This window comes from Vicugna pacos, chromosome 12 (assembly GCF_048564905.1).
Source record: "Vicugna pacos chromosome 12, VicPac4, whole genome shotgun sequence".
Taxonomy (NCBI): Eukaryota; Metazoa; Chordata; class Mammalia; order Artiodactyla; family Camelidae; genus Vicugna; species Vicugna pacos.
In genome coordinates, this window is record NC_132998.1 from 8882897 (window position 1) to 8899429 (window position 16533).

The following is a 16533-nucleotide window of genomic DNA, read 5'->3' on the forward strand; positions in this document are numbered from 1 at the left end:
CATCACCACGCGGCTGATTCCCTTTACCCCACGTCACCCTCCCCTCCCCAACCCCATCCCACCCCACCCCCACCTCACTCCTTCCCCTCTGGTAACCACCACTCATTGTCCGTATCTACGTGTTTGTTTTGGTTTTGTTTGGTTTGTTCGTTTATTGGGTTTTTTGTTTGTTTGTTCATTTGTTTGCTTGTCTATGTTCCACATATGAGTGAAGTCATATGGTGTTTGCCTTTCTCCATCTGACTGATATCTAGCATAATACCTTCGAGGTCTATCTATTTTGCTGCAAATTGCAAAATTTCCTGTTTTTTTAAGGGCTGAGTAGTGTTCTATTGTGTATATATCTGCCCTCTTTAACCATTCATCTGCTGATGGGCATTTAGGTTGTTACCATATCTTGGCTATTGTAAGTAATGCTGCAGTGAACATAGGTGTGTGTGTATCTTTTCAAATTAGGTGTTTTGGCTTTTATGGATTTATACCCAGGAGTGAAATTGCTGGATCATATGGTAATTCTATTTTTGTTTTTTGGGGGGGAACCCCTCTATGCTGCCTTCCCTAGTCGTACCAAGTTACATTCCCAGCAACAGTGTGTGAGGTCTCCCTTTTCTCCTCATCTTCGCCAACATTTGTCATTTCTTGCCTTTTAGATAGCGGGTATAGGGTGATATCTCACTGTGGTTTTGCTATGCTTTTCCCTAACAATTAGTGATGCTGAGCATCTTTTCATGTACCTGTCGGCCATTGTATGTCTTCTTTGGAAAAATGTCTGTTCAGCTCTTCTGCCCATTTTTTTAATCAGTTGTGTTTTTTTGTTGTTGTTGTTCTTGTTGTGTAAGTTCTTTATCTATTTGGGATATTAACCTCTCATTAGATATATCATTTGCAAATATAGTTTCCCATTCAGTAGGTTGTCTTTTCATTTTGTTGATGGCTTCCTTTGCTTTGCAGAGGTTTTTTAGTTTTATGTAGTCCCATTTGTTTATTTTAGTTTTTGTTTCCCTTGCCTGAGAAGACATATCTAGTAAGACATTGCTAAGACCAATGTCAAAGGTCATATTGCCTACGTTTTCTTCTAGGAGTTTTATGACATCATATCTTACATTCAGGTCTTTAATCCATTCTGAGTTAAATTCTGTGTGTTGTGTGAGATAGTGGTCTATTTTGCATGTGGCTATCCAGTTTTCCCAACACCATTTACTGAAGAGACCATCCTTTCTCCATGATAAATTCCTTGTTCATTTATCATAAATTAATTGTCCAAATGTGAGTGGGCTTATTTCTGGGCTCTCAATTCTTAGTTAAGTTTTCTCATTCTTAACCAGCTTTCAGTGTAGTGTCAGAGGCAGAAAACCAAATTATATCATTTTATATTTCAAAAATTCCACTTCTCCATTTCTTTCTAACGTAATTACATATGTGTCCAAGGAACTGTGTATGGAGCAGATATGCTTATTGCAGTATTGTTTTTATAGTGAAAAAGTAGTTTGTGAATATATTAAGAAACCAACGATTTAGCCAAATAATGGAATACTATTTAATTTGCATGAGTTGGTCTGTATATATTAAAAAGAGATGTACTTTATGTATTAACATGCTGTGGGGGAAAATGTAAATCAATTTTTAAAAATATAGGTTCAACCTGATACACTTAATTTTTTAAATGTACACACATATATTAAATAATAGATATATTATACACATACACACAAATTGCTAACTAGTAGACTAAGATTAGGTGGTTATCAAAGAAGATTATTTCCTTTTCATACAAGTATAGCATATTCATGTATAACTTAGGAAAGTAAAATTGATATTAAAATATAATACGCTATCTTTAAAATCCCATTCTGCACTCATAGAAAAACATTTTTGGAAGGATCTAATAGCTCTCCTAACCCCAAACACTGGAGTATGTGGTGCTCTGACTCTTCCATGGAAAGATTACTACACCAGCTCCCACCACCTCTGCCTTCATATACTCAGCCCCAAGAGCACCCGTCCAGTCTTAGTAGCAAACTTTAGGGTGATTTTATGAGGCTTCGGTCATGTGATTCTTAAGCCCTGAGAAATATCTGGTGGAAGCTGTGGGGTTTCCTAAGAATCCAGCTTTAATTTGTACTCCTTGAAGAGAATTAGAATAATGAGGTGAATAAGACGAAGCCTTCTGGGAGGACCAAGCAAAGCACTGCCCTTGGCGTGCTCAGATCACAGCCAAAGCTCAGTTACGCTAAGTGGACACTGTGCTGTTACAGAGGTCATCAGTCTCCCTGTGTCCATAGTAGCTTTCAGCGTTCTGCTCCGTTAGGCCAGTGCACCAAGCATGTCACGTCTCCTAAGCATTCATCCGCTGAGTGAGGTAGAGGTCAACGAGAAGAAACTAATTAGTAACTGTAATTATCACAGCTAATCCTTATAGAACACATAGCTTATGTTAGATGCTCTTGTAAGTGCTTTGCATGTGTTAATTTATCTTCATCATCACAACAGCCTTATGAGGTAGGTTTTATTATTATTATTTGTTGTTGTTTTAAAAATAAATTGATCGGGGGGCAGGTATAGCTTAAGTGGTAGAGCGCGTGCTTAGCGTGCACAAGGACCTGGGTTCAGTCCTCAGGGCCTCCTCTAAACATAAATAAACCTAATTACTTCCCCTACAAACAAACAAACAAAGAAACAAACAAACAAACAAAAGGAATGTCCTTTAAAAAAATACATAAATAAAATAAATTGATCGAATACAGAAAGGTTAAATCACTTGCCCAAGTTCATGCAGGAAGTGATGGTGTACTAAATGATATGGTCCTGGAATTTGGATACAAACAGTCTACTTCCACCACACGATACGGCCTTCCTAAAGCAGAGAACTGATCTTTAAGTATACACCCAGAGTCTACCCCCTGGATGCTCCAAGAGGGACACAAAGTAAAATGACTAACGGTGGCCTTCCTGGTGTCTCAGCCTGAAGCACCTGGCAGGATGGCATTCTCTCCTGGTTCCACCTTGTCCAGGATGTGTTCAGAAGAACCATGTTTTTCCCACAGTACACTTGTCTGAGATTTAATTTCAGGAGAGACTTTTTACCACTACAACTGATAACACAATATGAGGAGATGGTCGTATCTTGGTCCCTAGAAACCCCTACAATAGGAGAGAAACTCCCCACTCACCTGGCCTTCCCTGAGCCCCACTCTATCCCAGATCTCATGCTCTGAGACAGTACTTTATGACTCCAGAGCAGAAAGAATAACCTCTCGTGAAAATAAAACCATTGTGCTAACCAGAGTATCGAAAGAAGACCATTGTGGGCGCTAGCGGTAGAACCAGGCTGTATCCTCTTCACCAGCCTGAGACCTGTCTTCTGGGTGGGGTTTTCTCTTTCTCCCACTAATTTTAAGGGAAAATAGCAAAAGAATACAAGCAACATCCTCATAGCCCAGTTCCCAAACTCTAGTGTCTCCTTCCTCAGTAAATGATTTTTCAACCACAAAGGTCTGGTTGAACTTCTCAGACATTTTCCCCTTCCTCCTCCTCTCCTATTCTCTCATCTACAGTGACCTTTGTTTCTGGATGTTTCAATTCCTAGTACAAGCTAGGAAGGCAGGGAATCAGGCAACAGAGAGAATACAAAACTACACTGGCCCTTTAGGGTTCAAAGGTGAGTATTTTAAGACACCAGAATTATAATGTGGGGAAAAGGTAGGGATAAAGGAGGAAAATGACATTTGCAAAGTGTCCATACTATACAGTTGTTGAATCAGTAGTCTGCATATATTGTCTTCTATAGAAATTCTCACAACCAGCATTTTCTGAATGTTCACATTGAATTGAGAATTTTACCTACATTACTTCATTTAATTGCTGCAACTCTTTGGCATAGGAGCTATTGTTATCACATTTTTTTTAACAAATGAGGTCCATTAATTCATGCATTCAATAAATATTTGACTGCTTCTTACATGCAATAGACCCTGGGCTATATCAGTGAGCAAAACAGAAAGGACAAGTAACCTGCCCAAGATCACACAGCCAGGAAATGGACGCTGTGCTCTGAAAGTCTGCTTATTGTTATGTCCCTTTTATTTATTTTTATTACTATTTTATTCTTTTAATCCTTAAACACTAGAAGGATAGATTTGAATGAGAAAGGAGTAAGTTAAGACTCCACCTCCTCCAAGGAGTCATATTGGCTAAGTAAAGAGAAGTAATGATTTTAGGCTGTTGCCATAAAGATTCTCTGTGACGAGCTGAACAGTTTCTACATCCTCCCTTGCCTTCCCCTCAAACACACGCATGTGCACACACACTCACACAGAGGCAATACACAACTGTAGAGTTCCATGTCAACTTATTCATGTCCAGGGTGACCGTAAGTTCTGGTTTGCTTAGTGCGGCCACAGTTTGTATCTGATATAGAACAGTTAATGCCTGTTAATTATTTTGCAGGCCCCTTTCACATTAAAAAATATCCCAGCTTTGATGTAGATTGTTTGATCCCCCTACTCACACTGTATATTGAAGCTGCAGACTTGTGCCTTCCTGGACTTTAGGACCTTAGTTCTCCCCGTTCTTTTTCCTTTACCCCATCATTGAAGTGGCCAAGGCTCCCCTCCCTTCCCCAGGCTCAAAAGATCACCATACAGGGAGGTAGAGGGTTGTAGAGATATTGGAGGGTGGGGGCTTTATAAATAAAAGATGACTAAAATGAGAACTGGGAAAGGTGAAGTGAGGGAGGAGAGGTTAAAAAGCAAAGACAAAGACAAAACCTCTCTCTTCTCCATCCAGTGACCCCATGAAAAAATATCCCCAGGCTCAGCCTCTCGATATTCGGCCCCCACCCCTCCCACCTTCACCCAGCTGAATCCAGGAGTTAGAAACCCCAATCCAGCTTTAAGGGTGGGAGCCATTTATTCCCCTAGGCTAGAAGGGATTTAATGTCTTTAAAGGCTAAATTAAGGCTCTGAATATTTTCTGTGGGTACCAGCTGAGGCCAGGCTGAAACCACTGTGCTGGCCTCGAAGAGCCTCCCACAATAATTGGTGGGGAGAGCTGCCACCTATTATTAGGGGTGCTGATGGAGTCCTTCTCTAGATATTGCTTCTCCCCTCACCCACCACCCCAGACAGTTACCTATTGGTGGTATTGAAAATTTAATCTTACCTAGATTTGAGAATCATTGAAATGCTCATTCAAGTTCCCTGAGGTCTTGGGATATTATGACGCTCTGACCACACCCCAGCCCACCCCGTCCTCATCCATCTTTCCCCTTACTCCCCAACTCTTCCAGAAAAACACTAGCCTCCCGAGATGTGGCTTCCTTTCCCTTTTTCTCTCCCTCACTAGCTCGCTCTCTGCCCTTCAGGCTCTAAGAGGGTCTCCCTCTCGCTCTCTCAGCCCCTCCCTACTGTGTGCCCTCCTCCCCCTCCCATCTTTCCTCTTCTTTTTGCACATGTTCCTCAATTTGATTTACTTCTGTACATTGTGTAGCTTTGCAACGGTTGGTCCTTAGAGAGCCCTCAAAGGGAGCACTCCATCTGTCAGCCTTTCGCCATCCCCTCCCTGGCCTCCAGCCATCGCCCCTCCCTCCCCCTCCCCCTTCCCAGGGGCAGTTTCTCAGGGAGCTGGGAAAGATTCAGGCAAACTTCTCTTACCCCATTTCTTCCCACCTCAGCCTTCACTTGAGTGTTCTCTTTTCCTGCCCTCCCTCACCCTCCCTCAACTTGATTCCTGCCATCCTCTCAAGGAAAGCCTTTGAAGTCACAGAAGTCAGTGAGAAGGTGGGATCCAGTGAAGTCGCTTTGCACCCCCTCTGGGAAGCCTGATGCTATATAATTAAGACTTGCTGCTCCAACAATACACTGGGTTATCAGTAAACTCAGGATTAGGCACACCAACAGTAGGGAGCAATGGTGCAGAAAATCCCAAACTGCAGATAATCCAAAATTATATCCCATTCAACAAATATCTATTTGTTCAAATCCTATAAGGTGCCAGAGACACAAACATGAACAAAACAGGAACACTCCAGGGATTCCAAGGATTCATAGTCTAATGGAGGCGATTCACACGTGAATAACGTTAATCAAGAAGGATGTTCAGGGCAAAATGTGCTCTAGGACTCTGGGAGAGGGGGTCCTGTGGCTCAGGGAATGGTTGCCGTAGGAGGTGGAACTTGAGCTGTGCCTTGAGACAGACAGACTTGGCTTTTGAGTGTATTCCCATTAACGCAGCACCAAATGGGAACTGGGCACTTACGTGCATTTTTCCCTAAAGCACCTCATAATCTGTTTTATACACTGTGTATAAGTAAAATCTTGGAGATTTATCTATTTCAGGTGAAACTCTAAGATATTTTACTTGTTTTGTTTGTGATTGCTGAGGAAAATAAACAGATTTACTCATTCTATCATTTTTGACTGGGGTTAATAATTCAATAACTTTTTTCTGGGAGATGGGTTGCATAATTGTCATAGATTTTAAGATTCTGACAGTTTGGAGCCATAGAGAATAAATAGCAAGCTCATATTTACAGGGAGCTCTAAATATCTGCCTTATTTTTCCCTCTCTTGGGTAGAAAGGCTAAATTATTTTGTGCATGGGGGGAAAAAAAAGAAAAGATAGAATACCCGTAGGGAGAGTGAACTTGAATGAGGTTGTCCACTGAGATGGCTTGACTCTGATGACTGGAGCTTATCTGGAAACAACCAAAACAAGACCAAAAACCACTTGCAGCCACGTTAGCGTTCAGATCTGACTACAATTCTCGGATCCCATCATATATTTAAGGGGAAGAAAACCTCAAATCAGAAATATCCTTGTGTATAAGTAAATTCTTCCCTGTGTTATATATATATATATATATATATGTTAAAACAGGAAATAACTCAATTGGGCTCAGTGGAATAATGAATTCAATTTAGGTAAGTTTGTGAGATAAAACTGCAGTTTTACCCAGTATTTCAAGAAGGTTTTGAAGAGATAGAAAAATGGCAGAAAGTGAATAAAAAGAACATAAGATACAAAATGTACACAATGTGATCTCAATTACCTGCAAGGTACGCTAAGAACTGAAGCCTTTCGACTTGACTTCCCTATTCAGGAAGTTCTTGCCCAGGAAGGCAGTTGTTTTGAATAACTTTACTGTTTATTTCAGAAATTTTGCTGGGGAAAAAAAAAAAGCTTAAGTGAACATTGAATGATAGTATATAGTGACTGTTTACCAAATTTCTCACCTCATAATCCTTGTCTTGCTTTCCTTCTCAATCCTGCAGTATTGTACCATAATCTTTATCCGGTCATCTTCACACCTCATGTTGAAACACTCTTCTTAAACTATACCTCCAAATTATAAATATCCTGAAGCCTGTGTCCCTCTAAAAACAAAACAAAATCCTCTTAAGATTGACAAGATAGTAATCTTCCTTGCCATGGAGAGCAAAAAAGTTAAGATTTGCCTTATAAACAGAGGAATCTAGCATTTTCAAATATTCAAAGAAAAAAGGCAAGAAAGAAATGCAACAGGTAACTTAGTTATCCCTTAGGCTATGTTTGATTTTTATTTTCTTTATTTTTTATAGTAAAAATGTTATGTTTACCAGTTTAAAATAAGTTATTAGTCATATGTATATTTCTTATAACATCCCTCCAATTTTCTTGAGATACGTTCCACACCATCAGGGCACAGAGCACATATGATTATTTTGAAAGGAATCCAACATGGTGGTTCAAAATACAGACTTTGAAATCCCAACACTTTCTAGCTTCCTTTTATAATTTACTTTTCTGACTCTATACGAACTCTACTAACACTAATCTACGTCTTAATCTCCATGATTATTCTTTAAAGCCATCTTTGCCATGGTGATGTCCAAGTATGTATCTTCAGTCCAGACCATCCCCTGGACTCCAGACCCACACATCCAACTGCCACCTCAATATCACCAAGTTACAACTCAGAGACATCTCAAACTTAGCTTGTCCAAAGCTGAGTCCTTATCTCTCCCTCAATCTCGTCCTCCACCAAGCTTCCACATCTCAGTTAACCACTGGCAAAAGCCCTCTTTCCAGGCTCTCTGGCCAGAGAGCTTAAGGTCATTCCTATGTCCTCTCTTTCTTTTACACTTTCATCAATCAACACATTTCTGTTGGTCCCATCTTCCAAGTGTATTCAGAATCCCTCCTATTCTGCTACTACCCTGCTCTGAGTCATCATCAGCTTTATCTGGGTCATTGCCATAGTCTCCCCCGTGGTGGCCCTGTTTACATCCCTGATCGTTATAGTCTGCTAGTCTGTTCTCAGCCTAGGAATGAAGTGAATCAAGTCCACTGTTTGCTCAAAAACCTCTAACAGCTTCACACTTGACTCACGAAGTCCTTCCAGTGTCTCACACGTCCTTCCCCCTTCCCTCGTCCCGTCCTGTTACCTCTCTGACCTGGTCTCGGTTCCCCTTTGCCTTGCACTCTCTACTGCAGGATGACTGGCTTCTTTGCAGTTCCTCAAATACTCTGATCTTCCCATGCTCCCTCCTTCAGCTCCTCCAACCCTTATTCATATCCGAATTATATTCAGATTAGATTTTTCTGCCTCCCAATAAATCATTGTCACTCTCTGTTAAAACCCATTCACTCTCCCAGTGCACGCCACCTCCTTAACGACGTTCCTTCTGAGACTGAACCAGCCTGTCCTTCCAGTAGGTAAAATAAACACTTTTTATCTCTATCATAGCACTATCGTCATCTGCTGCATTATCACAAGACGCGCTTGTGTTCATTTCTCCTGTAGAATGCGTGGTCTTCTCCTGCTTAAAACTTGTCTGACTTTTCAGTGTCATCTCTGTGACACAAAACGTAGCACAGTTATTACACTTGTTGAACAGAAACTATGAGAGTTTATCTCAAGAATCCAGCATTATTGGCCGGACCGCCTGACATTGTTACATAAACTTTGACTAAGCACCTATGATCGTCAGACACTGTTCCAGCCTAGGGATCTAGTGGAGAACTGAATTAACAAGTTTCTTTCCAGTTAACATGATATTATTGTTTAAATAAAAACTGGAACGTTTTTAAAAGCTAGTAAATTTAATTTCACAAGTGTTCTAAGGAATAATCTCCTGATGTTTAAACGCAGGATGTTCTACCGTGGTTTCAACCCGTTCTAGATTTTTCTGCTCTGAGAAAAAGCTTATTTTTCTTTCCAGTGAGATGTTCTTGTTGAAAGGCCTTGGGTTTCAGTTCTGAACTTTCAGTAACTCGCCCCATGACCTCTAACACCTCACAGCACCTCTCTGGGCCTCATCTGTGAATTAAGGACCACGAACAGTATGATCACTAACCGCCCATTTCTGATTTAACTTGCTAAGATCGCATTGAGAGGACACTGAATAAAGAGATTTAAAAAATGTGAGCTGAATTGTGAAGACCGGCCTCCTGGAAGAGGTGATGCAGCAGAGCTAACAGCCAGGATCCAGATTAACCTAGGCTCTCTACTCCTCCGCACACCGTGCTCTTGGATAACTCATGCTCTGGCCGGGAGGATATGTGGTGGGGGAAGTGGCCAAGAAGAGCAGTGGAGGGATGAAAAGGGCCCAGACAAAGCAGCAGGTCTAGTAAACTGCAGAGGTCTGCAGCAGTTTCAGAGTTAGGAAGAAATAAATTGTATGCTCCTGTCATATTCTGCAGGCCTTGCCAGTTAACTGAGCACTTAATCATTCACATTGTTTCGCAGTTGTTTCTCGGTGTTGTTGGAAGTAGCTGTAATATTCATCGGCCCTTTGTAAGGTAGTTTCTTGCAGAAACATATTTGAACTGCCTTTATTTACTCTATTTACAAGCAAACTGTTGGGTGTCTGCTCTGTCTCAGGTCCTGGGGACACGGTTACAAAGAATTCTCATGAATCATCTATGCTCTTAAGGAAATGGAAAGGAAATTAGCACATCCCTAGGCAACTTCACACCATTTTCTACTTCAATATTTATTTGTGATAGTTAATTTTATGTGTCAATTCGACTGGGCTAAGAGATGCCCAGACAACCTGTGAAACATTTCTGGGCATGTCTGTGAGGGCGTTTCTGGAGGAGATTGGCATTTGAATAAAGAAGGAAGAAGATCATCCTCCCCCATGCAGGTGAGCATCCTCCCAGTGCTGAGCACCAGAACAGAACAGAGCGGTGGAGGAAGGATGGATTCGCTCTCAGCCTGAGCGGGGTCGTCCATCTTCTCCTGCCCTCAGGCGCTCCCCGTTCCCGGGCCTTTGGACCTGGACTTGGACTTGAATCATCAGCTCCCCTGGTTCTCAGGACTTCCATCTTGGGCCGAATGACACCATCAGCTTTCCTGGTTCTCCAGCTCGCAGTCAGCAGATCGTAGGACTTCTCCACCTTCCTAATCACGTGAGCCAATTCCTATAATCAATACATAGATATAATTGGTTTTGTTTCTCTGGAGAACCTTGACTGCTACAATATTTCAAAAAAAATTATGAAGAAGCATTATTTCATCTTTTGTAGGTAAGGACGGAGCAGTCAAGAAGAAAGTAAATAACCAAATGACATATGTACCTATTCAGTACCATGGGGGCCGCTAACCCACGCTGACCTGACTGCAAGGTTCATAATCTTCTAACCACCCGGAGACGATAAGGAGATAGATAAGGCCTGTGTGTGTGTGTGTGTGTGTGTGTGGAAGTAGGAAAGGCAACTATAACATAAAACACATGCTGAGGAAGTGGCAGCATCTTCAAGGACTATGGAATTTCAGACCCACAGCATCTCGTTCTGATACAGTCAATCACTTATGCTGAAGGAGGGCCTTACAAACAAGGGTCTGGCTGTCCAGTCGCAGCCTTGATCTCACGCGGACCTACAGCTCCCTGCCCCACTCAGACAAGTCCTTCGACCAGCACTACGAGTACCAGCATGTCACGATGGTACCCAGCGCACTTCCCACACAAGCACCCCAAACCCATCTGATGTCTGAAGAAGAGCAGAGGAGACTTGGTGTCTGGACAGTCCTGTTTGGGGTCCTCACATGATTCATGAGCCAGAACCACGTGTTCTCTTTAGACCACACCTTCTAAAAGATCAACAACAAAAGAAGTACATCTGGGTGGGAGCAGTTAGATCTTTTTCAAATGTAATGTACATGTGTGCAGAAGATAGTGTTCAGAGAACCCTCGAAGGGTGCAAATTGTGCATCCACACCTGTGTGTGAGCTGCGCTCACAGCAGCAGAACTCAGCTAAAGGCCACTGCAAGCAGGTTACTGTATGGTGTTTAAGATCAATTTTCTTCTAGTCAGTTCTTCTCTTAATGTAAGTTTGACTTAATATCAAGCCTGTTCAAATTTACCTATTACTTTTGTTAAATAAAGTCTGTACGTTGCATTTATTTAAGCGTCTGCTAGGCCCACTGTCCCTTTCTGAGAATAGTGGCTCATTCTCCCTAAAGTTATAATTCAGGCTTCACCTGAAAATTGAAGCTCAGCAATGGAGCCGATTGTACCAAGGGTCAGAGGCAGACTTTGTGTCGGTTACGGGCGAAGGACGTCAGTCCCCTCTGAAGGGCCTGGGGCAGAACCCCAGTGGGACGCTTCATGTCAGACGTTGGTGAAGAGATCCAATCTTATCCTTACTTAGGGGATTTCTGTGAGTTTTCCCTTATTACCTGCAACACCCTCCCTGAAGCAACGGTAAAGATAGTTAAGCAGGGGGCAGTGAAGAGGGCTCAGAGACAAGTAAACGGCATGAGTCTAGGTGCATGACTTGGCCAACAGAGCCTGCTCAGAGTCTTCGTGCACTAAACTTACCTTCCCATCTCTCCATTCATTCAACCTATCAGGTTCCACATGCACACTGCTGTATCAGCTGTCGTGCAGAGAGCTGGGCATATGGAGATGCATAAGACAGAGTCTCTTTCCTTTGGGAATTATATTTCCCTGGAAAGTCCAGAGAGGATGCCCATGCCAGCTCTACCACAGGAGAGCTGTAGGAGGCCATTTCAGCCACAGAGAAATAACCATTTTCCTCATATCACACTTACTAACAGCCCAGGCCACCATTTTTCTGTGGTCAGAGGAGTAACCCTCATAAGTGAAGCACAGTAGCACATCTTAATACCTCTCTCTATCTGATCCAAGCACTTTTCATGCCCATAATTCACTGCTTTATTGACGAATATTTGATTCTATAGCTACAGGAAACTCTTCACACTTTCCCGGTCCATTCATGCCCTTTCTATATCTTTGTGCCCCTTTTAATGTTATTTCTTCCATAAGAATGTCTTCCCTCAGAGATCCCTTTTGACTAACTCTTACTTGGTTTTCTTAAATCAAAATTCAGTTTAATCACACCTCTAGGAAACCTCGTGATGCCCCTGGGAAGAGTTAGGTACTGGATGCAAGTCGAATTGTGTTCCCTTCAAAAAAGATGTGTTGAAAAAAAAAGCTTCAACACACACACACACAAACACTGTTGAGTGAACAAAAAAAAAAAAGGAGGGGAAATATAAATTAAAGAGAGCATGCATAATTGAGAAAAAAAAGATATGTTGATATCTTAACCCCCTTAGTGCCTTAGAATGTGACCTTATTAGGAAATCAGCATCATTGAGGATGTAATTAGTTAAGATCCAATGAGGGGGTGGGACCTTACCCCTTGTAAGGAACCCCTGGTGTCCTTATGAGAAGCCGGCCACACGAAGACAGAGACCGCAGGGTGAGCGCGGAGGGTGGGAGGAATGCGCATCCAAGCCAAGCAATGCCAAAGGTTGCTAGCAAACCACCAGGAGGTAGGAGCAGAAAAGAAGGACCCCTTCACTGGCTTCAGGGGAGCTCAGCTGAGCAGACACCTTGATTCTGGACGTCTAGCCTCCAGAACTGTGAGACGATACATTCCTGCTGTGTTAGGCCACCCAGTTTCAGTGCTTGGTTACAACTGCCCTCAGAATCAAGCACAGTGCTTTCCCTCACCACACTCTCTTTTTAATTATCTGTGTTTCAGTTTATCTTCCTCTAGACGGAATTCCTCAAGGGGAAGGACCATCTTACTCATCTATGCTGGATCATTTCTAGGAGAGTTCTTGATAAAGGGAAGGGCCTGGGAAGCCATGTGCTAAATGAACAAATGAATGAACGGAGAAGTAGAGATTGATGACGACGTGGGAAAACATCCGTGGTCCAGTCAGAGGTTTTTGCTTTGTTTTTGTCTTGTTTTATTTTATTTTTAGCAATTCTCCTGCCAGAATTTTTGCCTGCAGTTCTTTAGAAATCTTAGCTTCCTTTTTATAAACGCATCTCTGAAGGAAATAGTCATACAAGAATAGGACATTTTTTGTGGTGGGGACGGAGAATTATTACAAGCAAACTTGAGGAAGAAAGTTGGTAGCAAAGGAAAGGACCCCAATGGGGGGACCTCAGGTCACTGAAACGCAGTGTTGTTCCCCCTGAGCTAAGAAGACGTGGAGTGGGGGCCCCCAAAGATCCAGACATAAAACATTCTTCTACTTCTCAAGACTCATCCTTTCGGCCAATGTTTTTGGTCTTATTCCTTACGCTTACAGGTCATGAATGTTGATGCCTTTCTCCCCTCTATATTCTCTGATTTCTCTTCCCAGAATTTGTGTCGTAACTTTCATGATTTTTCTGAACAACTTTTCAAAACTTCACTCCAGGGTCCCCCCTGCAGTAAGGCCTTTGCTGACGCCTATCCCCAGCCTCTGCACCGGCGCTGCATCAGGCACAGGTTTCCTGAAGGACTTACCTGCACGTCTATGCTCAGTTAGACCGATCACAAGGCCCTGGTCTTCTTCAAAGCAGAAACTACACCCTTGCCCTCTTTAACATCCCTCTCACTATGGGGCGTGTGGTGAGTGCACGTAAGTGTTCATGGAATAAGGAAGTGAAAGGCTGGCAGACTTTGTCTCCAGGCAATTTGAAGTATTTGTTATGCTCCAGCCATGAATGAGGAGAGACAAATCTGGAGGATAAGCTGCGAATCAGTATTCTGTAAGGAAAGTAGCATCCTTTTCCACGAGACAGAAGGAGAAGGATTTAGCAGCGATCATTGCTGACGGGTGACAAAGACTATTTGGAGAAGAGACTCTGGAGGGGGGACAAGGGGAAGGACTCCCAAGGGTGGGCATAGCATCTCCTTCTTGGGAAAGAGTTTTGTGCCATTCTTTCTTCCTTGGCCTGCAGAGGGTGGCCAGGCACAGCTGAGCCGGCCGGCAGGAGGATAGATGGATTGAGGAAGGTCCTTTGAGTAAAACTCTCTTCTCTCATTCTGGTCTAATCTAATTCAAGGGGCCCAGATTGGTTGGGGAAGACAAAACCACCCAGGCAAGAAGAGTCAGATATCCTCAGCAAATATTGGCAGTGCTCATTTACTCCTCGTTGGCCCGGGACCCCAGAGGTGGGGGAAGAGAATTCCTGGCCCAAAATATAATTAGTCAGCCTGCTGGTTGGGGCTCTAATTTAATCTGGGCAGCTGTGCCAGGAGCCTGTATTAGCATGACACTGGGAGGCGGAGAATATAATTACTGAGCAATAGAGTAGGGGAGGAGAAGTGGGATGGTGACCGGTTTGTGCCTGTGTTAGAGGCTGGGGGTGGGAGGGTGATCTCAACGGAAAGTGCAGATTCCCCTGGGAGAAGGGAATAGGAACGAGGCTTCTGTCAGTGAATGGACGGTGACTTTAATTTGGCTTTTGAGAAATTATGTGTGTGGTGCGCAGGATGTGTGTGTGTGCGCTCGTGTGTTGGTGTGTTTTGGGGGGGCCGGGGTCCTCGTAGCTAGAGGCGAGTCCACTCTGCATGACAAAGGTGAGACTGAGAGTTGATGGATGGGCCTTATTGGTTACCGCAGTTGCCCGCTCCCGGAGGGGAAGGGGCGAGGTTTAGAGAGTGTAGGAGCAGGTTACCGTTGAATTCAGGGCAAATCTTCGAAGATGCTTTTTCAGTGAGTCTGTCTAAATGGGGAAAGCAGAGTAAGGATTTTCAGTTTGCACACTCATTATCTCCTTTTTGTCTTAGGCAAAAGAGATGTGATTGAAAAAAGCATTTCTTAGGCAATTTCATTTAGACCAAAAAGCTACCAGCTACTAATTTTACTTTCAGGGTGCCTACTTTGTGCAGAGCTCTGGGTCAGGCAGCTCGTACTTTAATGTCTTAAGTTGTCCTTAGAAAGCTCAACAAGGTGTTTGGTATTATAATCCCCACTTAAGAATTGAGGAAACCGAGGCTCAGATGTGAATTACAATGCTCACATTCACACAGCCAGTTAAATGTTGAAGGTATAATTTAAATCCACTAACTAAACACTATGCTATCAACCAACAACCCAAAATAGGCGTTATCCTCTCCATTTATATTTGGGGAAACTGAGGCTCAGGGTGGTGACGTAATTTGCACTAACTCAAAACGGGAGTTAGAATCACAACCGGAAATAGAACTTGGCTCTCTCACGAAACTGCCTTTTTGCAAAGAGGGCGCTTGGGGAAAGAAGATGTATTTACCAGGAAAAGAACTGGGTATCTTGAAAGATGTAGAAATAAAAGAATGGTTTTCCTCACCCTCAACCCAACACTCCTTTCATTGTAAGTAAAAAGTGTGATAAAAAACAACCGACTTCCCTGCTCAGTTACCACGCGCTAGGTGGTGTTCTAAGCTCTGTGCACCTCTCATTTCACTCCACAGCACCAGCAATGGGCGTGATTGTTGTTCTGTGTTCTGTGAGACAACTAAGGCTTCGAGGCTGCGCTGTTTGCCCAAACTCAAGGAGCTGGGGAATGGCAACAGCCCCACACGCTCTTAATCCCCATCCCTCCACTCCTTCAGGCATCATCACATCCATCCTTCCGTGTCCCCGATGGACCAGCCAGGTTTATCCACCCGTAAAAAGTGACATAAAACATCGAAGATCCACAGAAATCTTCCTTTATTTCAACCCTAAGCCTGTCCCTTTAATGTTTCAGCCTGTTATCTGGGGGAGTGGGAAGACATACAGGTATTTATCAGGAATCTTTTTTTTTCTTCACTCTTGGAGTTAACTTTCCCATTGGCTTTTGACCTTTCCCTTCCCCTGCAAAGTACCGCCAATTTGTTCTCTGTCCTATCCCTGGGACCCCTTGTCTTTGAAGTGAAAAACAGAGGAGAAGCCTGGTTCTTCCTTTTCTTTTGTGCTTCGAGGTTCCATCACTCCTTCAGCCCTATTTTTCCCAGCAAAGACTTCCCACTGGGGCCTTAAGAGCCACTGGGATTAAGAGGGGACAGAAGCCAGCTCTTGCATCCCGAGGGAGGAATGGAGGGAGGCTAAGCTGGAGGAGGTGGCCCTGTTTGCCTGCCCAGTCCTGCTTGCTCAGCTGCTCAGCATCTGCCCTGCACCCGGGAGTGGGTCTTCTCTAGGGTCCCTGCCAATCTCCTGGGCTCTGGCAAAAGGAGCCAAGGAGGGCGCAGATGTGTCCTGCATCCCAAAGCCTGCGGGTACCCTGGGGCAGCTCGAGAGCCCACGTCCAGGAAGCCAGAAGAGACAACTTGACTTC

At 43.3% G+C, this 16533-nt stretch overlaps 1 protein-coding gene across 3 annotated transcripts in view; it reads left to right on the forward strand.

Annotated features, from left to right (window-relative positions):
- Positions 1–16533, forward strand: part of TESPA1 (thymocyte expressed, positive selection associated 1) — a 110851-nt gene that overhangs the window by 51954 nt on the left and 42364 nt on the right. For 2 of the 3 annotated variants that reach the window (XM_015238032.3, XM_072972689.1), the window contains exons 5-6: positions 3555–3658; positions 10233–10392. The exons of the other annotated variant lie outside the window; for it this stretch is intronic. The gene's annotated coding sequence lies outside the window, so the exon portion shown is untranslated. The remainder of the gene's footprint in view (positions 1–3554; positions 3659–10232; positions 10393–16533) is intronic. 3 annotated transcript variants of the gene reach the window in all.